Source organism: Stenella coeruleoalba (genome assembly GCF_951394435.1).
Source record: "Stenella coeruleoalba genome assembly, chromosome: 19".
Lineage (NCBI taxonomy): Eukaryota > Metazoa > Chordata > Mammalia > Artiodactyla > Delphinidae > Stenella > Stenella coeruleoalba.
Window position 1 is genome coordinate 58,591,086 of NC_137165.1, and position 21,593 is coordinate 58,612,678.

General features: G+C 41.9%; 1 protein-coding gene across 12 annotated transcripts in view; it reads right to left on the bottom strand.

Annotated features, from left to right (window-relative positions):
- Positions 1–21,593, bottom strand: part of KCNJ16 (potassium inwardly rectifying channel subfamily J member 16) — a 453,090-nt gene that overhangs the window by 391,300 nt on the left and 40,197 nt on the right. For 10 of the 12 annotated variants that reach the window (XM_079904089.1, XM_079904097.1, XM_079904094.1 and 7 more), the window contains exon 2: positions 7,050–7,130. The exons of 1 other annotated variant lie outside the window; for it this stretch is intronic. The gene's annotated coding sequence lies outside the window, so the exon portion shown is untranslated. Of the gene's footprint in view, positions 1–7,049; positions 7,131–7,814; positions 7,831–21,593 lie in introns of those variants that run through there. One more of the 12 variants, XM_079904088.1, reaches the window with a different exon arrangement.

Sequence of the window (21,593 nt, forward strand, 5' to 3'; positions counted from 1 at the left end):
GAAAACTGCACCGGGCAGAAGCTTACGTGTGGATAAATAGCCATAACTTTCAGTGTTGTGAGTCTATGTGACATTTATCTCAGGTCTATCAAGTAAACAAATTCATAAAAGTCCACTCATCCGATTTTGTGTTAGTGCATCCATTTTCAAATTTACACTTGTTCTAGAGGCATTTTTCTTCTTTCCTTCCATTATTCCTCCGTTTTTAATTCCTTTAAAATATATATACACAAAGCAAATCACTGATTTCTTCACACGTGAATTCTGAGCTGCTGAAGACAGAAGTGGGAAACTGTCAATGAGATCACAGAACCTGTGGATTAGAAAGAATCCCCGTGCTCATCTAGCTGGACCTCTGACTCAGGGCTGTTAATATAACATATATTAGTATCTGCTAATATATGGTCACCAAAGAGAAGATGCTTATATATTTTCACTAATAAGGAACCCGCTGTTTCATGGGTCCATTTTTCCATTGTTCACGTATCTATGTATTAAATACATATTTTAAGCACTTCCATAGGTGCTGGGAATAACGTAATGAATAGAAAACTCATAAGGCTGTGATAAGTGGAATTCAAAGCACTGAAATAGAATAACGTGAGAGTGACTGCATAGCTCCTAAAGATCAGGCAATCAAGGATGGCTTCTTGTAGGAGATGACGTCGGGGTTCAGAGAGAAGAGTGTTCTAAGCAGAAGGAATAGCTGAGATGAAGGGTCTTTAGCAAAAGAAGAGGTGAAATAAACAATGTAACAGAAAACAAGCTCTGGATCAGATCAAGGATGCTGAAAGACAAAGCTGGAATGGTGGGCAGAGACCACTCAACGTTGGCCTTTGCAGGGTGGAATAAGGATTGTGGGCTCTCTTCTAAGTGCAATGGGAAGCTGGTATTTAAATTTTTAATTAAATAATTTTAAACAGGGGACATTAGTGCTCATGTGTGGAGAACAGAATCCAAAGCAATAGGAGTAGAAGCAAGGACACCAACTGCAAGGTTATTGTGGTAAATCAGAAAAAAAAAAAACTATGTTCTCAGCTTGGATTGTGACAGTGATCCTGGTGATAGAAGTGGGTGGATTTGGAATATACCGGGATCAGGGTTAACAAGACTCTCTAAGACATTTGCTTTGAATAGCTGAGCAGGTGGTGGTACAATTTTCTGACATGTGGAAAACTGAGGGTTGACCAGGCTTGCAGGCAATGTATGTAGCCCAAGAATTCTGCTTTGACCCTAATGTGTTTGAAACGCCTGCTGTGTAGACAACTGGCTGTACAAGTCTGCAGTTCTAGGCAGAGACCAGATTTTTGAGGCATCTGCATTTTGCAAGACAATTCAAGTATTAGTGCGCTACTCCTAATACTGAAATGAGATTTTCTCCCCTACAACTGCCTATTGGTCCTAAGTTGGTCTTGGGTCAGGGCGGAGCTAGTTACTTGCTTAACAAGCCTCCAAATATCTGAAAGAATGAAAACCACTATTTCCTACACATCTGGTATATGCCAAGTACTTTGCGTATAATTTCTCATTGGGACATTATAGGATATATAAGGGCATGCATTAGTGTTGCAACTTTAAAGAAAAGGAAACCGGAGCACAGAATGTATCTCATCCGAGATCACAGAGCGGCAGAGTAAAGGAGCTGAGTTTCACTTTAGGTCTGTGTGTTTCCCAAGGTCATGACTACACTCTGCCTCCCAGACACAGATGAATAAACACTAGTGCCCTCAAGTGTTCCTCACGCAGCAGGGCTTCCAGAACATTTTACCATTCTGAAAGAACCCTGGTCACTTCCTACATCAGCAAGATCTCTCATTAAATTTTGGTCCTTCCAATGAACACATTCGATCTGACCAAGGAGGAGTACACCCATCTTCTGGTCAGAGGCCTTCTTAGAATGATGCTGGACATTGCATTAGAGTAACCGCATCACACTGCTGGCTCATATAAAATTTGTGGTCAACTACTGTCTAGCCAGGGCTCCCACATCCTATACTTGTGCTATAATTTTTGTTGCCTAAATTAAAAATGTCGAGATATTTGAAACCTGAGTCGTTTAACTAGTATATTAGTTATTCCTTCCACTTCTGTTGCAAATGCAAGTCTGAGAAATGACCCTTTTGTCCATGTCCCATTCACTGATTGAAATAATATTTGAATTATAGAATCAAAACTTTAATGTCATAAAAATCATAGCTAGGATGTATTGTTTCAGATATTATTCCAAGTCTCAGTTTTCTCATCTGTAAGATGGAAATCGTAACAGTAGCAAGGAGCAAATGACAGACTGCCTGTGAAATGCTTAGCCATGAGGTCATATTTATCTACCGCTCAAAATGTTGGAAGAGCACCTTATTTTAAGATGTCGTATTCACTCTCTGGTAGTAAGCCACTCTCTGGTCTAACCATGGAACACTGTATTGAAAAAGTATACAGAAACCAAAGTTAATATGCCAAAAGCAGCTCTTCCATAGAAAACAAGAGCAAAGGACTTTAATATATCGCGGAGAGTAGCAACTACTGCTTAACTGCCTGCTGGTAGTCACACCGGTAACATGCCTCCCATTCTATCCCAACAAGGAAAGGGGTTATTTTAGGAACCCACAGGAAGAAGATCCTGGGGAAGGACAGTAACCGAAGGAAGGCTCTCAAGTCCCTCTCCCCACCCCATGCGGCCAACTTGTGTCCCGCCCGCAGCCTGCGCTTCTGTCTTAGCTAGGGTTCCCCAGAGGCAGATCACGCGACAAGGATTCAAATGCAAGCTGTTTAAACGATGATCAGAAACACCAAGAAAATGGGGAAGTGAGACAGGGAAGGAAAAGAAATAAAGCATTGTTACTAAGCTAGTTCCCACTGAGAGGAGATACGCTAATTCCTGCTGGGGAGCTCTGGGGTCCAGTGCAGAATCTGTGCCTTGGAGTTATATCATACCCCACTTAGTTCATTATACACTAACCCCCATCAGTCACTGGATGGCGTCTCAGGTGGGCGCTACTTCCCAAGCACTTCCATAGCGTCCTGAGCACCAGAGGAAGCGGTCAGATAGCTGTCACGCAACTGTACTACAAGATGTAGTGGGACCTGGGAGGTGCAGAAGCAGCACAGCCAGAGAAGGTTTCCCTAAGCCTCCACACTCTCCAACAACCTAGATGATCAGATGTCCATTTTCCTTGTCAGGATGCATGGCCCAAAGAAGCCTGAACATGAAACGTGTAAACTCTGCACAACTCAACCTGAACAACAGCAACAACAAAAACTTCAAATAAGTAAAGGACATTTCTCCAAAGAAGGTACACCAACGGCCAATAAGCACACAAGAAGACGCTCCACATCATTAGTCATTTGGGAAATGTAAATCAAAAGTGAGATACCACTTCATGCCCGCTAGGATGGCTACTATCCAAAGAGGGGAGGAGGGGTGACAACAGGAAGTGCAGGGGAGGAGTTGGGGAAAGTGGAGTCCTCGTGCATTGTTGGTGGCGTGCAAAAGTGCAACCACTGTGGTAAACAGGAAGTCTCCCCCAAAATTAACTCAAATAGTTAAGCGGAACTGGCATATGATCCAGCAATGTCACTCCTGGGCATAAACCCAGAAAAAGAAATGAAACGAGAGACTCATAACAGATACTTGTACATCAATGGTGGAAACAACCCAAGTGTCAACAGATAAATGGATCCTTTAAATGTGGTATACACATCCAATGGAATATTACTCAGCTAGAAAACGGAATGAAATTCTTTTTTTAGATTTTTTTTTGATATGGACCATTTTTTAAGTCTTTATTTAATTTATTACAATATTGCTTCTGTTTTATGTGTGGATTTCCTGGCCATGAGGCATGTGGGATCTTAGCTCCCCGACCAGGGATCGAACTCACACCCCCTGCATTGGAAGGCAAAGTCTTAACCACTGGACTGCCGGGGAAGTCCCAGGAATGAAATTCTAAAACATGCTACAACATGGATGAATCCTGAAAACATTATGCTAAGTGAAATAAACCGGATACCAAGGACAAATATTGTATGATTGCACTTACAAGAAGTATCTAGAATAGGCAGATTCACAAAGACAAAAAGTAAAATGGTGGTTACCAGAGGCTGGGGGAGAAGGAATGGGGAGTGATTGTTACATGGGTGCAGAGTTTCTATTCGGGACGAGGACAAGTCCTGAAATGGGCAGTAGTGATGGACACCCAATAATGTGAACGCACCTTACGCCACTAAGTCTTACATTTAAAATGACCAAAATCATAAATTTTGCTGTGTGTGTATTTCACCACAATAAAAAGATCAAACAAGCTCACATTTTTTTAAAAAATTAAAAATTGAAGAAAAATTCTTAACAAAGAAAGTTTGGAACCAAGCAACGCAGCACATTTAAACCAGGACTGCAGGGACTTCCCTGGCAGACCAGTGGTTAAGACTCCACGCTTTCACTGCAGGGGAATGCGGGTTCAGATCCCTGGTTGGGGAACTAAGATCCTACATGCCATGCAGCAGAAAAAAAAAAAATTAACTAGGACTCCTATCTGAACGCCAGAAGCTTAAATGTATACAAGCATGAGTTTGCAAAGTATCACATTTCAAATGTGGAAACATGTACATTTTAATAAGCCAACAACTTTTACACCTGGTGCCAGATTTCTCCTCCATTATTGCTATGAACTTGATAATATGACCATTTTCTTTCAAAGTTTCATTTCTATTACATCACCAGGTCCTATCTGGTCAAAATTAATACGGAATCAAGTCCAGGGTAGCATTCGACCTTCACTTCTTGCTAAACTATCAATATTTTTAATGTGCATCTTTTCCCAAAATTTCATACGCCCGTAATTTACCAACTACTCAACTTTCTATTTTGCCTTCTCCTTTACAAACTTGGTAAACACATCTTGTCAACTTTTGCTTTAGCAGAATAAACGTTACAGCGAGTAGGAGGCTTTTTCCATGAAGATGCTCCAACGGCAGTCTGTCTTCTACCCTTTCCTCCCAGCACCCTAGTCCACCGCTTGCCGACCCCTCTGACACGAACCTTGATCTTCCTCTCATGATGAGCAGACATTTCCACTCATAACAAAATAAGCAATCCTATATGTGAAAGCCATCCTATATTTGGAAAATAGCAGTTATAGGACAGATACTTTAGCAAATGCTTTCATGCTTCAAAATCTAAGTTATTTAGTAAACAAAATAGATGTATAAATGCTGATTTGAAAAGATACAGCTAGTGACAAGGATGAGAAAGGGACCTGGTTTGGCCTGCATGCCCTTCTATAAATACAGCACATTGTTTTTGCTATAAAGACAATACGTATTTATGCTAAAAATTCAAACAGTGTATAGAGGTGTATAGTGAAAAGTAATTTCCCGCTGCAGCTCTCAGACTCCCATTTTCACTCCCCAGAGCTAATCACAAATTGTATTTCCTAGGTATCCTTTTCAGACATCTTATATGTAAATATAAACATATGCATAAATCATATCATGCATAAATGCTGATTTGAAAAGATTCTGAGTGGAAAAAAACAACCAATTATATGAGTATGCATACTATAGTCTCATTTGTGTAAAGTATGATATACTTATGCATATGTATATTTTTATAATTGTATATAAAATGTCTGAAATGATACACAGGAAAAGAATTTGTGATTATCTCTGGAGAGATAAAAATGCGAGTCTGGAGACAGAGGTGGAAAATTACTTTTCACTGTACACTTCTACATACTGCTAGAATTTTTAGCATAAATATGTATTGTCTTTATCACAAAAATAATGTATTTATAAAAAGACATGCAAATCAAACTGGGGTCCCTTCTTCCTATCACTAGCTATATCTTTGCAAAGTCACTTAATCTTTCTGAACTTCATTTTTTTCCTCCATAAAATGAAATTACTAATTTATTGATAAACCAGTGGTTCTCTAACTGGAAATCCCTAGGGTGTTCTGTAAATACAGATTCCACCCCAAGTTGTATTAAATTGGACTCCCCAGGAGTGAGGTCCCAGAAGGAAAATCTACCCAAGTTCTCCAAATGATTCTGTTGCCCAATGATGGTTACATTCTAAATTATTTCCTATAACTGTTATTTGTTTCTCTCCTGTATTCAGTCATTCAATACTTTTTTTAAATTAATCAATTTATTTATTTTGGGCTGTGTTGGGTCTTCGTTGCTGTATGCGGGCTTTCTCTAGTTGTGGTAAGCAGGGGCTACTCTTCGTTGTGGTGCGCGGGCTTCTCATCGCGGTGGCTTCTCCTGTTGTGGAGCGCCGGCTCTAGGCATGCAGGCTTCAGCAGTTGCGGTACGTGGGCTCAGCAGTTGTGGCTCACAGGCTCCAGAGCTCAGGCTCAGTAGTTGTGGCGCACGGGCTTAGTTGCTCCGCGGCATGTTGCTCACGGGCCAGGGCTCGAACCCGTGTTCCCTGCATTGGCAGGCGGATCCTTCACCACTGTGCCACCAGGGAAGTCCCTCAATAATATTTTTTGATATTGAAATATCATCATGTTTATGGAGGCGCTATGCTCTGAATGTGTTTGTGTCCCCCCAGAATTCACCTGTTGGAATCCTAACATCCAAAGTGATGCTTTATAGGAGGTGGAGGCTGTCGGGGATGATTAGGTCCAAACCGTGGAACGCTCGTGAATGGCATCAGCACCCTTACAGAGAGACCCTACGGAGCTCCCTCACGCTGTCCATCACGTGAGAAGTCTCTCCCGACCATGCTGGCCACGATCTCAGACCTCCAGCCTCCAGAACTGTGAGAAGCACATTTCTGTTGTTCAGAGGCCACGCAGTCTGTAATATTTTGTTACAGCGCCCTGAGAGTGCTAAGACACGGCGTTAGGAGGGAAACACAGACCTGAAGGAATTTTCCATCTGGCAGGGAAAGCAAATACAGCAGAAATACCAGAATGAACCAGAGCACATATCGCGTGCCTCAAGATATACTAACGTCGAATTACATCCCCCCACACCTTCTTCTCCTCCCTGCCAGCAGGGAAGCTCGGCCCATTTCAGACTTTCTTACTAGCAGGTGTCTCCTACCTGCTTCATGCTTCCGTGCAGCCTGGACTCCTTCATGGCACGACGCTAGAAGTTCTTCCTCGGGTGGGAACAGACACAAGGCTGTGCGATTAAACAGAGAGAAGGGAAAGTCACCCAAGTTGAGCAAAGGTTCACTCTTCTGTCAACTGAGTGGCTGGGTTGGCCACTGCAGGTCAGAAAGCAGGGCCTCAGGGGGACAGGGCACAAGTCCTTCAGGAATATCAGACCCCAGGCAGTCTCCCAACCCTGACAAAGATGGCAGTGCCCCAAAGTGGCACAGAAATAGCAGAGGACAAGCTCTGAAGGTACCATAAAGCCTGGGACAAAAGGTATCTTGGGGATAGCCAGTATCAACTGATGATGGCGAGAAACTGTCCCCTTCATCTCCCCTTATCACCTGGATGCTGTCTGTGACCTTGGAATCTTTATGCAACACCAGTGAAGGTGGGTGGGGAGAAGAGAGGGAGGAAGAGAATAAAGAAAGACAAGGAAAGCATCCCAATAATTATCGAAATATACGTCTCCTCAGGCAAGGGGCAAAAAGAGGTTCAGGGTCATAGCTAAGTTCATTTAAGGAAAACGTAAGACTGTGAAATATAGAACACACTTGGATTTTCTGATTAGATTCATGCGAAGTGATTAGGCACTCAAAATCCTGGAGAAAGGAGAAGGTACAAGTATGTGAATAACTCGGGAAAGAGAGGATTTTAAAATACGTGAAACACTTCTGTTCCTATCTGAAACCCTGGGTTAAATCCACTTCACCTGCCTTCACTAATCAAGGTCGTTTCAAGACTTGCAGGTCCTCCCGTGGCGCGGAGCCTAAAAAGTAAGACGTTTGCCCGAGCTGCTTTCCAAGACCTTGGAGCCTGCTGCGCTGAGTCCGGTCTGAGCCAGTTAAGCCTGGACAGGACCACCGACCCTTGACTGGGCATGCGCGAGTGTCCGGAGACCTTTTGCAGCCACTCACGAGGAAGCCTAATGACGCCTGCGCAGAACACTGACGACCGCAGCTTTCCGCACGCTGCACACGCCTCCGACTGCCCTGTTTCTGTATTCCTTAGCCCGTAAATTCCCCAAGCCCCTTGCTTTTGGCAGGTGCATTTGAGATCTGTCCTTCCTTCCCATCGCTTGCAAGTAAACCCTCTCCTTGCTGCAAACGTCGGTGCCTCGGAGTTTTGGCTTGCTGTGCATCGAGCAAAACGAACCTGGTTCAGTAACAATCCTTGCACAGTGCTGATGACCCTTCAGAGCGCTAGTCCTACTTCCCTATGTGTGCTACTGGGATAAAGCTGTTGCTTATCATTTATCTGAAATAAAATATTCGCTTGTTGAAATTACCATTTAATTGACAAACCTTAATTTTACCTAAGATAATTTTATAAATAATTTTATCTAGATGATTTGATCGTATTATCTTAACTTTACCATAAATAATTTTATCTAAATGATTTGATTGTATTACCTTAACTTAACCATCTAACTTGAATTAATCTGAGAAATTCCCTGTTCGTAAATCTTACTTAGTACCTGTGTTCCCTCCTCAAAGCCCCTTAAATAGGCAACTTTTCAGAACACCAATTGTGCAAACCAAGACATATCTTTCATGGGTGTAGAAACTTAATTCTCAGTAATAAGCACCCTCTTCATTTCATGGGCTGTGTAAAAAGGTAAAAGATCTAGACCTTGTCTGTCAGCAATTTAGAATTACATTAGGAAAACGTGATTATTGGGAATGAGGAAGGAGATGGTTAGAAGGGATGAAAAAGGAAAGGGGAAGGACGTAGCGAACAGAACCAGTAAAGGTATTCTTAAACTAGAGTTTGGAAGAGGTAAAGAATGACACGCCAAATAGCCATCCTGAATATCTAGGGGCTAAGAAGGAATTTTGTAAGAAGGCATTTCAAGTTGGTGTCCAGAGATCTACCACACACGAGCGCAAGGTAATCCTAGCTAAACGTACACCCTGCTTCCTTGCAAGTGGCTTCAGCCAGTGCCGTGTGCCTAATTCTGAACTTCCTGACGAAATGTCAGGAATCCTGGATTAAAGCCCTGTGACAGTTCGTGTGGAGTGTCCACCTGGCCAGGCTACGGTGCTCAGTCGCTTGGTCAAACACAAGCCTAGAGGTTGCTGTGAAGGTATTTTTTCAGGTGGAACTGACATTTAATCCCGCCCACTTGGAGTGAAGCAGTTTACCCTCCATCACATAAGGGAGCCCTTGTCCAATCAGTGAGAGGACTTAAGGGAAAAGACTGAGGTTCTGGAAGGGGAAGGAAGTCTGCCTCCAAGCTGCCTTCAGACGAGAGACTGCAATATCCCTGGGTCTCCAGCCTGCTGACCTACAGATTTCAAACTTGCCAGCCCCACAGTTGTGTGAGCCAATTCCTTAAGATAAATCTCTCTATATATCTATCGATTATTCGATCCTATTATTGGCTCTGTTTCCCTGGAGAACCCTGGCTAATAAAAACTGTTTCACAGTTAAGCAACACTGCAACATTTAAGGGCATTTCCTTTCTTATCAAAGACAGCCACCCTAAGGGAACTTGAATTTCCTTTGTGTTAAACTGCTCGCCTTGCCAACAGTGGCTATGTCTAATCTATGTAATTTTAAGTATGTGAACACTGATTAATTGATGGTAGCACAGAGACAATTTCCCAAAGCTAAAATGTGGAGCTAAATGTTACCAGACACTGAGAGCTCACAGTAGAATACGGAAAGGACCTTTCCAAGTAAAGAGTTTCAAGCTAAGGGTAAAGGTAGCAGAAGCAGCCTAACATTTTCCAACCCCCCCCCTTTTTTTTTGGTTGAGTGTTGGGAGGTAACTACAGTATAAAATACTGTACTGGGAAAAGGTTTTTTTTCTCTTTCTTGCATTAGTGTTATTCACCTACTTCATTTTTAGAGCGAGTTTCGTGATCAGCCAAATATCTTGTGATCAATTAAATCTCCGAAGATTGTATGAGCAGGACTGCGCGTTGACTGCTTTCTTTCAGTTACCCAGGTCCCCGAATGTCCGTGGCTAATGAAAAGGGGATCTTGTTACCAGTCAAAGTTCCTATCTCAAGGAAATGAAAATGATTACTGGCTTGCATGCCTGTGGGTATTGCCCTAAAGTAAAGCCAAGAATTTCAATTCCAAGTGGTCAAGTTATTCTGTATGCTTCAAAGTTATGGTTTCTACATGGGACAAAAAAAAGGGGGGGGGGCAATCCATCCAAGATTACAATTGCTAATCCCTAAATAAACAGTTCGAATAGATGCTATGGTACAGACTCAGAAGACCGAATGCACGGGAGGGTATCTTACGGTTTATTTGGGGTATGGAAGAAGGGTATGACTTATCTCAATGGATGAATGCAATCAACAAAACACTGAGATATGACCACAATTGGATCATGGATGATCAGGGACAAAGTCTACCAGTTTGACTTGAATAAGGAGACATGGGAGAAAAGAACAGAAAAAAATGAAAAGGTAAGAATGTAGAGAATTTCAAACGCCCAATTTAGTACCGTAGGCTTTATTTTGTACTGAAGGTTGTGATCAGTTCACTGGCATGCGATTGATAAATTGGACTTCTGTTGCCAGTTCTTCCTACTTGTAATGAAACTATGTGTCCACATCCCATTCCACATGGCTTTGCAGTGCCTACCTCTCTTTCTTTGGGCTTGGCCACAGGACTTGACCAATAAAATATTAACTAATGGGAACCTACAGAGATGTTAAATACGCCTACATGGGTCAGTTTGCTTATATATCTTTCCATAGCCATGAGAAGAACATACATCAGGTAGCAGCTGATCCCAAGAGAAGGAGCTACATGGGATAGAACTGAATTCAATACAGGTGTGAAGTCAAACATAGGCAATCCTAGCTGTGCCCAGCAAAACCACCATCACCAACCCACAGGCGTGTGAGGGAGAAACACATGTTTGTCAGTGTAAACCACTGAGGTTCGGGGCTGTTTGTTACACAGCATTACTACAGCAACAACTGTCTAATAAAAGTGAAAAGTGCAATTTTGGAAAAAAATCAGTCTGTCAGTGAGGATGAGGAATAAACTGGAAACGAGATAATTTAGAGACTTATTACAGACCCTCTAGAGATATTTTTACTCCTCTGACACAATAATCTATAATGTTTAGGAGGCAATGGTCCCACATGCCTGGCTTCCAGAGCCAGGAGACATGGAAGAAATGCCCTATCCCATCTACAGTGTGCAGGCAGTCTGAGCAAGGAATAAATCTTTGCTGTGAGAGGCCACTAAGATTTAGGGCTCGCTTATTTCCTCAGCATAACTCAGATAATCCTAATACAAGAAGGATGTTCCAGGATTAATTCAGCAGCTCTCTGATGTCATGGGCTTTTGTGCTTCCCCTCTTCCCAATTTTTTCTTCTTTTGCAAACAGTGATGTCTCCCCTTAAAGTTTCAAGGTGATTATAGCAGGTCCAGTTCAGGATTAAGTGACATGCCCACATCTGGGTTGTGAGAGAGGCTAGGAGAACAAGAATATTTGCCTTTTCAATACCTATACCGAACAACAGGCTCTGCCAGCCACGAAGGAGTTCGGAGGAGCGGCTTCTGCGCAGGCAGCCAACAGGCCCTCTGAATGCTGGATGAGATACTACCTACGTTTAAGATCTCATCCTATTATTTACTGAGCATTTCATCCATGTTGCTTTCTTTCCATAGCTTATAGACATCATTCCCCCTGCCAGCCCCCATTTTACAGATAAGACACTGGATGGACTCAGGGAAGCTAACTAAGAATCACAAAGAAAAAGCAACATATCTAAGATGAGTCAGACAGAAGGTGATGGAATAAAGGTTTGAACCTATCAGGCCTGCCTATCCCTGAACCCTTTGATCCAAATGCCCTGCATGCTAAGATTTCTGCCCTCATCACTTTTCAGTACTTCCAGACAGCCACTGATTCTGCTGCGTGATTCCTCTGTACTACAAAAGAGGCGCGGGGCACAGACACAACAACAAAGTCCCTCCCTGGGGGTCTGAACTAGCCAAGAAGGAAAAAAAAAAACACAGATGATGATTTTTTTTTTTTTTATGCCAAAGCCGGCTCCAGTGAAGCAAGAGCCTGCTGTCCCATGACTTATAACAGTGAGCGATGCTCGGATTCTGCTGGACTCCCCAGTCAGCATGCCAGGTCTGTTTGTAATTTCGCAGCTCACAGCATGCCTGTCAGAGGCTTTCCATTCATTTTCACTGACGATTCTCTGGCCTTTTGAAGGCTTTGCGGCTCTCAGAGCCAAGACCCCAGGCTCCAGATTCTCAGAGGCTGGCAGCCCTCATCATTGCGTTGTCCATATCCCTGGCTCTCCCTTTGCTTTCTCCAAAGAAAGGGCATCTTGCTACAACTCAAAAAGCAGCAAAAGCTGAAACTGGCCAGGAAGTTGGGCAGTTAAGCCTCTGGTGTTGCTCATCCCCAGAGCATCATTTCCCCCTTAATCACAGTGTCCTGGACTCTTGATCTCCCGGGACAGCGGTCTGTCTTGATCCCTCTGGGAGAGGCAACAGAACGGCTGTGGTAGAATTTGACGCTGTGTGCAGGACACTGCACTCTTTCTTCAGATTCCCAAATGGCTGCACTCCCTCCTGGGTGGCCTTCCATGCAGACCAGAGCAGTCCCTCTTCCCAGAAACGAGGCCGAGCTTCCCCTCTGTGGCATCTTGGGGGAAGTGACATCTTTTTGCTGCAGGATCATCTTATATTTTTCCACTTTGGAAGGTGGTTCCCAGAGAAGGAGACCAGGCTTTTTTTCTGGAAATGCTGATACTATTACTGCCAAGTCAGCGGACAGTTCACCTGTTTGCATACTTCTCTCTCAATGAGATTTTTTTAAAGGGAGAATTAGGAGATCTCGGATGGAAGGCAGCAACAAGAGGTGTGTGCCTGTACGGGGACAGAATTCTAAGACTGACTCTCAATGACTCTCACTGGTGTAGGACCCCCTCTCCTTTGACTGTGGCTGGAACTTGTGAATAGGATGAGGTATTACGATGATGTTAGGTTATGTGTCCAGAGAGAGATGACCCAGGTGTGTCTAAACTCATCACACGTGCCGCTGAAAGGCAGCCAGGTTTCTCTTGCTGAGAGAAGAAGTGGAAGAGATGCAAAGTTTGAGGGGGATTCTACATGAGGTATCCCATGACCAGCCTTGAAGAGGTGATGTTGCAAAGGCGTCTGTGAGAAAGCCCGTGGCGAGAAGCTGCAAGAAACCTCTAGGAGCTGGAAAAGGCCCCCAGTTGAGAGCCAGCAAGGAAATGGAGACCCTAGTCCTCCAGCAGCAAGGAAGTGGATTCTGCCAGTAACCCGAGGGAGCCTGAAAATGGATTCTTCCCTAGAGTCTCCAGATAAAAGCCCAGCCTTGGGTTCTGTCTTACGAGACTCTGAGCATAGAACCCAGCCAAGTGCACCCAACCTTCTGACGTACAAAACTGTGGGATGAGAGGTGGATGTTGTTTCACACTGCGAAGTTGCAGTAATTTGTTGGGAGGCCATACAGTACTAATCCAACCTGCGTACCCATTCCCTACAAACTGCACCTTTCCACTGGCGCCAAGTTGCAATGCAGTGGCTACGGGCTCTAGACCATGTAGGTTTTGCTCATCACATTATCTCCAGGATCTGTTATCCAGAGTAGGGATGAAATAACTATTTGTTGGCCAAATGAATGAAGCAAGGCATAAAAGCACAGGCTTTAGAGTCAGAGAGACCTGAGTCCAAACTCCAGCTTCATCACCTAATAGCTTCATCACCTAATAATAATGGCACCATGACCTTGAGTGAGTCATTTAAGCTCTGTGAGCCTTAACGGGTATCCCATTTGCAAAGGGCGGGGGGATAAGAATGATACCTGACCCATCCGAGTAGCATCACTATAGGACACAGTTGACCACCTGCTCCTTTTTGAAGCCCTCAAGAGCATTTGACCACACTGGACTCTCTTGATTTCCCACCTACATCTCAAGCCATCTCTTCTCAGACTGCGGCTGGAGATCTCGTCTCCCCATCTATTCCTTAAATGTTGGAGTTCTTTGGGGTTTGGTCCAAGTATCTCCTCTTATCTACCTCTTTCCCTTCTTATGAAAGTATTGCATCAATTTCCATGGCTTCAAATACCACACACTTATTACCTTTATCAAGATCATCTACATCAGCTCTCTCTTCAGCGGCCCAAGTTCCAAACCCATATGTCTAGCTACCCGAGAGTTCTCTTTGTGTCTTTTTGGTTTCTCAACTTTAAAAAGACCCATTTTGAATTCATGTCCTTTCCTCCCCCCAAATAACTCCTCCTCAATGTTTTCAATCCCCATAAATGGCTCTACCGGTCCCTCCTACTTGGAAACCTGGGAGGTATCCTTGAAAACATCCTCTTCCTCATTCATTCACATTCAGTCCAACACCAAGGCTTACAACTGTGCCCTTTAAAAATGTCCCTCATCCATTCCCTTCTCTCCACCTCCACTGCTACCATTACCCCAATTCAAGTCACCGTGTTTTGCTTGAATTACAAGAAGAGCATCAAAACTATATCCCACATTGACTCTTGTCTCTCTAAAATGCTCTCCCCGTGCTATGTCATTGTGATCGTTATAAAAGGCAAATTTAAGCATATCGTGCTCAAAATTGTTTTATCTTATATTACCCTTAGGATAAATTATTGATAAAATTAATAACTATTAATAAAAGTTAATAATGCAAGAGCAATGGTCAGTGATTCTTTTTTAATTTCAACATTAAAAGCCTATTTGGGGTACCTGCACAGCCCATACCCTCTTACTTGGAAGTGCCTCTATAGACTTTGCTGAAGAAGTAGCTTCCCTTTTCTATCTGGCCAGAACTAACTAGTTAAGAGATAGAGACAGAGAGACAGAGAGAGACAGAGACAGAGATGACTGACATCTTAATAGTTCCCATGAGGGCAGTAGTACTTCCCACAGTCGGGATTCATGAAATTCTCTTGGTTCGTTATAATAAATTTCCTTTTGGTTAACACGGGTTTGTTTTTCTTGTAACCAAATAGCCCCTAAACAGAAATAAAATTAGCCTTTTGCCTTTCCTTCTCAACATAATCCCAAATTTGCATCCAAATTGTAATTTGCAAAGTCATCATATCTGAAAGCTCTAGTAGATTTCCCAAGTCAAGGGGCTCATTTGCTGAGTTCTTCACAAGCAGGCAATCCCTTGCCAAGAGAAATAAAACCTTCCCAGTTAAAGGATATATTTTTAACTTTTTATTTGGAGAGAACTTCAAGTTTACAGATGAATTGTGGAAAAAAACATATGAAAAATACTCATATACCCTTTACTCAGATTCACCTATTTTTAACATCTTACCCCAACTGTTCTATCATTGGTTCTTTTTATCTAAATATATCGCTATCTAGATATATCTATTTTTTTGAACTATTTGATGGTAAATTAAATATACCATGGCCTTGACCCATAAAAAACTCAACTCAATGTGTATTTCCTGAGAATAAGAATATTCTGCTACATCACCAAAGTACAGTTGTCAGTCCTGACAAATTTAGTATCAGCAAATGTTTTTATCTAATCTGCAGTTTGTATTCCAATTTTGTCACTTGGCCTAACAGAGTCATATGAAGCATTGCCCTACCCCCACTCCAGAACAGGACCAAAGCTTTCTAGGGTCAGGTATCGCATTGAGGTCTCTGACCTCTTTTCTTCTGAAACATCTCCACAGCCTTTCTCTACCTTTCATGATATTGACACTGGGGAAAAATATAGCCCCTCTTTTACTTAATGGAAAGTTTCCCCTTTGGGACTTGTCTGATCTTTCCTCCTGATTATATTGAGTTTATGCATTCTCGGCTGAAACACTGCCTAGGTGATGTGATAGCCTCCTGGGAGCGTCACACCTGGACGCACGCAATGTCTACCTGTTCTTCGTGGGTGATGGCAACTTTGATCAAGGTACAAAGTATGATCTGATTCTTCACTGCAGAGGTACTAGATTATTTGTCTCCCTTACAACAGAGAAGTAATCTGTGGGAAGACACTTTAAACCCACACCAACATCCTGTTCTTCATCAAAATGTCTTTCTGTGTTAAGAATCCATTGAAGATTCTTGCTTGATTTGCAAAGAGGGTTTCAATGATTGCCCGAATTGCATCTTGCCACAATGGTTGCGAAATGGTAGTTTTCCAAGTCCACAGTTCCCCTGCATTTACCAGTAGACCCTCGGCCTTCAACTATTAGCAAGAGTCCTCCTTTCTCTCCATTTATCTATTTAGTTTTGGTATGAACTCATAAGTTCCCTTTTTTTTCAATGGTTTATAACTCATTATTGTTTAATTCATTCATTATTGTTTACTTAATAATCATATAATTAATGTTCAAATTGTCCTAGATTTGGCTAACAGTAGCCTTGTGACAGGCCAGTGTATGTGTGTGTATATATCTATACAGATATATAGACATATGTAGATATACATATATAGATACATAGCTATACACATATATATAGCTATATATATGTATGTAGGGGTGTGTGTGCGTGTGTATGTGCGTGTATGTGTGTGTGTGTGTGTGTGTGTGTGTGTGTGTGTGTGTGTATATATATATATATATATATATATATATAGCTTCCTTATTTTATGTTTCAGGTTCATCTTGTACTTACCCTGCCCCAGACCTGGAATCAGCCATTTCTCTTAATGATATTATAAAATTTAAATATTGTACATTAGATTTTCTTCGAATGAGGCACATGTATGCCTGTCTCACCCTTTGGTGTCAGAAAATTTTAGGCATACGTAAGAGCAGAACAAAGAAATTTCAGTGGAAAATTCTTCTAATGGCTTATTTCCCCCTTGGTTCCTTGGATATGAAGGTAGACTGCAATATGGGTTGAATTCTACTTATTGAAAATCAATGTATTATTATCCTAATCTGCTGAGAGCCGATGCTTGGCCCACTTCCTCAGATTTTATTGTGAGTTACAATGCCGGTGATCAACTAATCCAATGCATTGCTCAGATCTTCCAGTTCACTAAGACCAAATACAATTGCTCTTTAAAAAACGCAAACTTGTTGGAATCCATTCCTTCACCTACAAGTAAAATGATTTTGACTAATTTCACACAAAAATATTGCCATGTGTGGGCTCCATAAATCTGTCTTATTTTGTTACTTGCTGCTCTCTCCAGATGCTATGAGTTTAGCAGAAAATTGCCAAATCAAAAAATAAGCTGTCATGTGTGGTAATATCCTCTTTGTGGGCATTTTTAATTTTTGTCATTATATATCTTGTGTTTAGAAATATATTGTTTTAAAATACATTAAACACATCTGAGCCTATGCTCCAGAAACAATTATTGCTACTTTTAAAAATGGAATTGAGAATTCAGGGGATGGGATGTTAGAACTTGAACTCTTTCTTAGGAGATTTTCTGTGACAAGTGTTAGCATCTCATCTAATTACACTTGTTAGATTACCACTCATCTTTAGGAACAAAATGTTAATGAAAACTCAAAACACTGAAATGACAAAGAATGGGTTTTTTTCCTGGCCTTTACATTCATGCTGAATGGAATTTCAATCCTTTGAAAGGCCGTTAGGTTGTTGTGACAGGTTTTTGCGGGAAAGTTGGTCCCTAGGCACCTCCAACGTAGTCCAGACTATTGTTCATTTTATTAAATTTCAAAACTCAGAAGAGGTGAAATAGGGGGAGACTCTTTCGAGTAACAGGTTTTTGAAATATAATTCACATACCATAAAGTGCCCTCTTTTAATGTGGATAATTCAATGGTTTTTAGCATAGTCACAACGCTGTGCATTGGTCACCACCATCTAATTGCAGAGCACTTTCCTCACCCCAAAAAGAAGGCCCAGAGCCATGAACAGTCACCCCCCATTCCTCCCTCCCCTCGGCCCCGGCCACCACAGATTTCCTTTTCTCTCTGCAGATCTGCCTATTCTGGACGTTTCATGTAATGGAATTACACAATATGCAGTGCTTTGTGTCTGGCTCCTGTCATTAGCGCGATGTTTTTGAGGTTCCTTGGTGCAGCATACATCAGTGCGTCATCCCTTTTCATGGTCAAATAATATTCCAGTGTTTATATACATTATAAAACATTTTGTTTATCCATTCATCAGGTGACAGATATTTGGACTGTTTTCACATTTTGGCAATTATGAATAATGTGGCCGTGAATATCTGTGTACACGTTTTCGTGCAGCTATGTCTTCCATCCTCTTGGGCATATACCCAGGAGCAGAAGTGCCAGATCATATGTGAACTCTGTGTTTAACTTTTTGAGGAACTGCCAAAGTGTTTACCAAAACAGCTATAGCATTTTAGATTCACAGAATCGAAGTATAAGCATCCAATTTCTCCACATATTCACGGATACTTTTTATTGTCTGTCTTTTTCTTTATAGCTATCCTAGTAAGTGTGAAATGGTATTGCATTGTGGTTCTGATTTGCATTTCCCTGATGACTAATGATGTTCAGGATCTTTTCATGTGTTTATTGACCTTTCCTACATCATCTTTATTATCTACTCAAATCCTGTGCCTGTATTTAAGTTGGGTTGTCTTTTTTTTATTGAGTTGTTTGAAGTGTCCCTTATATATTTTTATGCAAAGAGTCCTTTATATATCAGATCAGTCCCTTATCTGATATATGAATTGCAAATATTTTCTCCCTATCTGTGGGCTTTTTCACTGCTGATATCCTTTGCAGAACAGAAGATTTTAATTCTGATGAAGTCAAATTTATTTATTTTTCTTTTGTTCCTTGTGTTTTGGTGTCATGTCTAAGAAAGCATGACCTAATTCAAGGTCACAAAATTTACTCCTATGTTTTCTTCTAAGAGTTGTATAGTATTAGCTCTTGTATTTAGGTCTTGGTCCATTTGACTTAATTTTTGCATATGGTATGAGACAGGGATCCAACTTCACTCTTTTGCATGTGGATGTCCAGTGGTCCCAGCACCATCTGTTGAAGAGATTCTTTTACCATTTCATTGTCTTTGATGCCCTTGTGAGAAGGTAGACTCTTGACCCAACTTTTTCTCCCACAAAGATGAAGAAGACCTTTGAAATTTTCTTTAATCCACAGTAACAATGTTCTGGGTTTTAGAGGATAAAAATGGTAATTTTTTTTCCATTAACGAAACTGGATCCTTCTTTATTGAATACCTGCAATAGACCATCAATGTGCACAGGACCTCATCTCAACCACTGCTCTTCTCTGACCACTGAGCATCGTGAAAAAAAAAAAAGTTGTCCAGCCATAGAATGTGTGTTTCAAAGCTTAACTGAGGCTCCAGAAACACAAGAAATGCCTTCATTACTGAATCATTTGACAGGATTTGGGAAAAGCGCAACGGTCACTGAAAAACTATAAGAGTTCAAATCTATGATCAAATGTTCAGATGAGCATGATATACTGAAAGGTTCTACCTTAACCAACACTTTAACTGAGAGAGGGTCAGGAAAGGTGGCAGGTAACTTCTTTCCAGAAATTTGGTTGCAGAAGGTTTGTCAGAAAGATAAAGCTGAGTCTGAATAAATCATCTGATTTCCTTACACTTACCTCCAAGTGCTTCCTAACCTCCTCCTCTTTTATCTCATGCTCAGCTCTGCACATTCACAGGCAGCTTCAGCTCTACTTCCTTCTTTGGACGAGAGCATCTATCCCAGCAGATCCCTTTGTAGTAGGCTGCTTCTAAAACAGCCACCGCGGTCCCGCCTCCTGGTTCAGTCTCTTGTGTAAATTCCGTCCCCACATTGTGGGTGGGCTGGTCCTAGTGACCTGACTCTACATAAAAAGTGATGGGATATGACTTCTGAAATTAAGTTAGAAAAGACCATGACTTCCATTTTGCTGGCATTCTCTGGCTCTTCCTCATTTGCTCTTTTTTTTGTTTTGTTTTTTTACATCTTTATTGGAGTATAATTGCTTTACAATGATGTGTTAGTTTCTGCTTTATAACACAGTGAATACATATACCTATGTTCCCATATCTCTTCCCTCTTGCGTCTCCCTCCCTCCCACCCTCCCTATCCCACCCCTCCAGGTGCTCATTTTGATAACGCCAGTTAACACAGGCTAAGCCTTCTGGAAAGGCTAAGTGTTAAGGAACTGAGGCCATTAGCCCTACAACTTCCCAGGAGCCGAATTCTCCCGACAGCATTGTCTTGAGCTTGGAAGCGGATCCACCCTCATTAAGCCTTAAGATGCATGCAGCCCAGGCTGACACCTTGGTTGAAGCCTTGTGAGAATCCATGAGCTTGAGGACCCAGCAAAGCCATGCCCAGATTCCACATAAACTGTGTGATAATATATGTATGTTCTTGTTTTAAGTAACTACATTTTGGGGTGATTTGTTACACAGCAAAAGATAAGTTAACACGTAGCATAACTTGGTTTCCTATGGTTTTGTATTTTGTGCTATACTTTCTTAACAAACTGAAAGTAAAGTCAAAGAAATGTTTCCTAAATCCTGGGTTTTCAAATCCATTCTTGCAGCTATATCTTTCCATTCTCTCATCCCTATTCAATTCCTGGACCAAACTAGCCCTACTCACTACCTCATGGTCTCATTTTCACTGCATAATCTAGGAGCTCATTGTCTTACCACTAAATTGCAACCGTTTATTCACAAACTCCTTTAACTTCTTAGTGTTAACTCAAACCAGGCTTTTTCAAAAACCACATCAAAGCTCTCTACCATGGAGGAAACTTCTGGTCACCTCCCCCAGCGCACTCCCGCGTCCTGCTCTGTTCCTGCCGTTTACTAGTAATGGGAAGTTAGGCAAGTTAGAGAACTCCTCAAAGCCTCAGTCTCTTCGTTTCTTAAGTAGGAATAATACCTACTTCATAGGATGGTTGGAGAACTGGTGGAACGATGCGGGCGAAAGTGCCTGACAGTGCCTACCCCCCACCACGGAGTCAACTGATACTGGTTTTCATTTCCCGATACCCAGTCCTCATTCTTCTATGCAACGGTTTCTTACTGAATATTTCTACAGTCCTGTTTGGGAACCACGTCCTGGTGATACAAAGATGAATGAGTCTTCGAGGCACTCACAAATCTGCCAGAGGAGATAGTATTTATCACACACTGATTCTCATTGTTATTTGGCGCATGATAAATGCACATACTCTGGGAACACAGAAAAGGGTACTTCATTATCCTGACACTTCATCTTCCATAATTACATCTGCCTCTTTCTTTCCTTTGTGCTAGAGTCTACAGAATCCTAAGACACCCTCTACCCCTCACCCTCCAACTTCCAGTCAGAGTTTTTCTTTCCACTCGTCTCTGTCCATCACTCCCTAATTCAGTAGGCTATCATATTCACGCTACTTTTAGTACCTTTCTCTCACAGTACCTAAACACTTTTCGAATTTAATGACAAGCCCACGTTTGTTACCCATTAATATGGCTTATCTTCAGTCCTTTCCCTTAGACCTCATCTTCACTCAGAAGGACCTCTTCTCCTTCACTTGCTCTTTCTTCCCTCAGACACTTTTCTT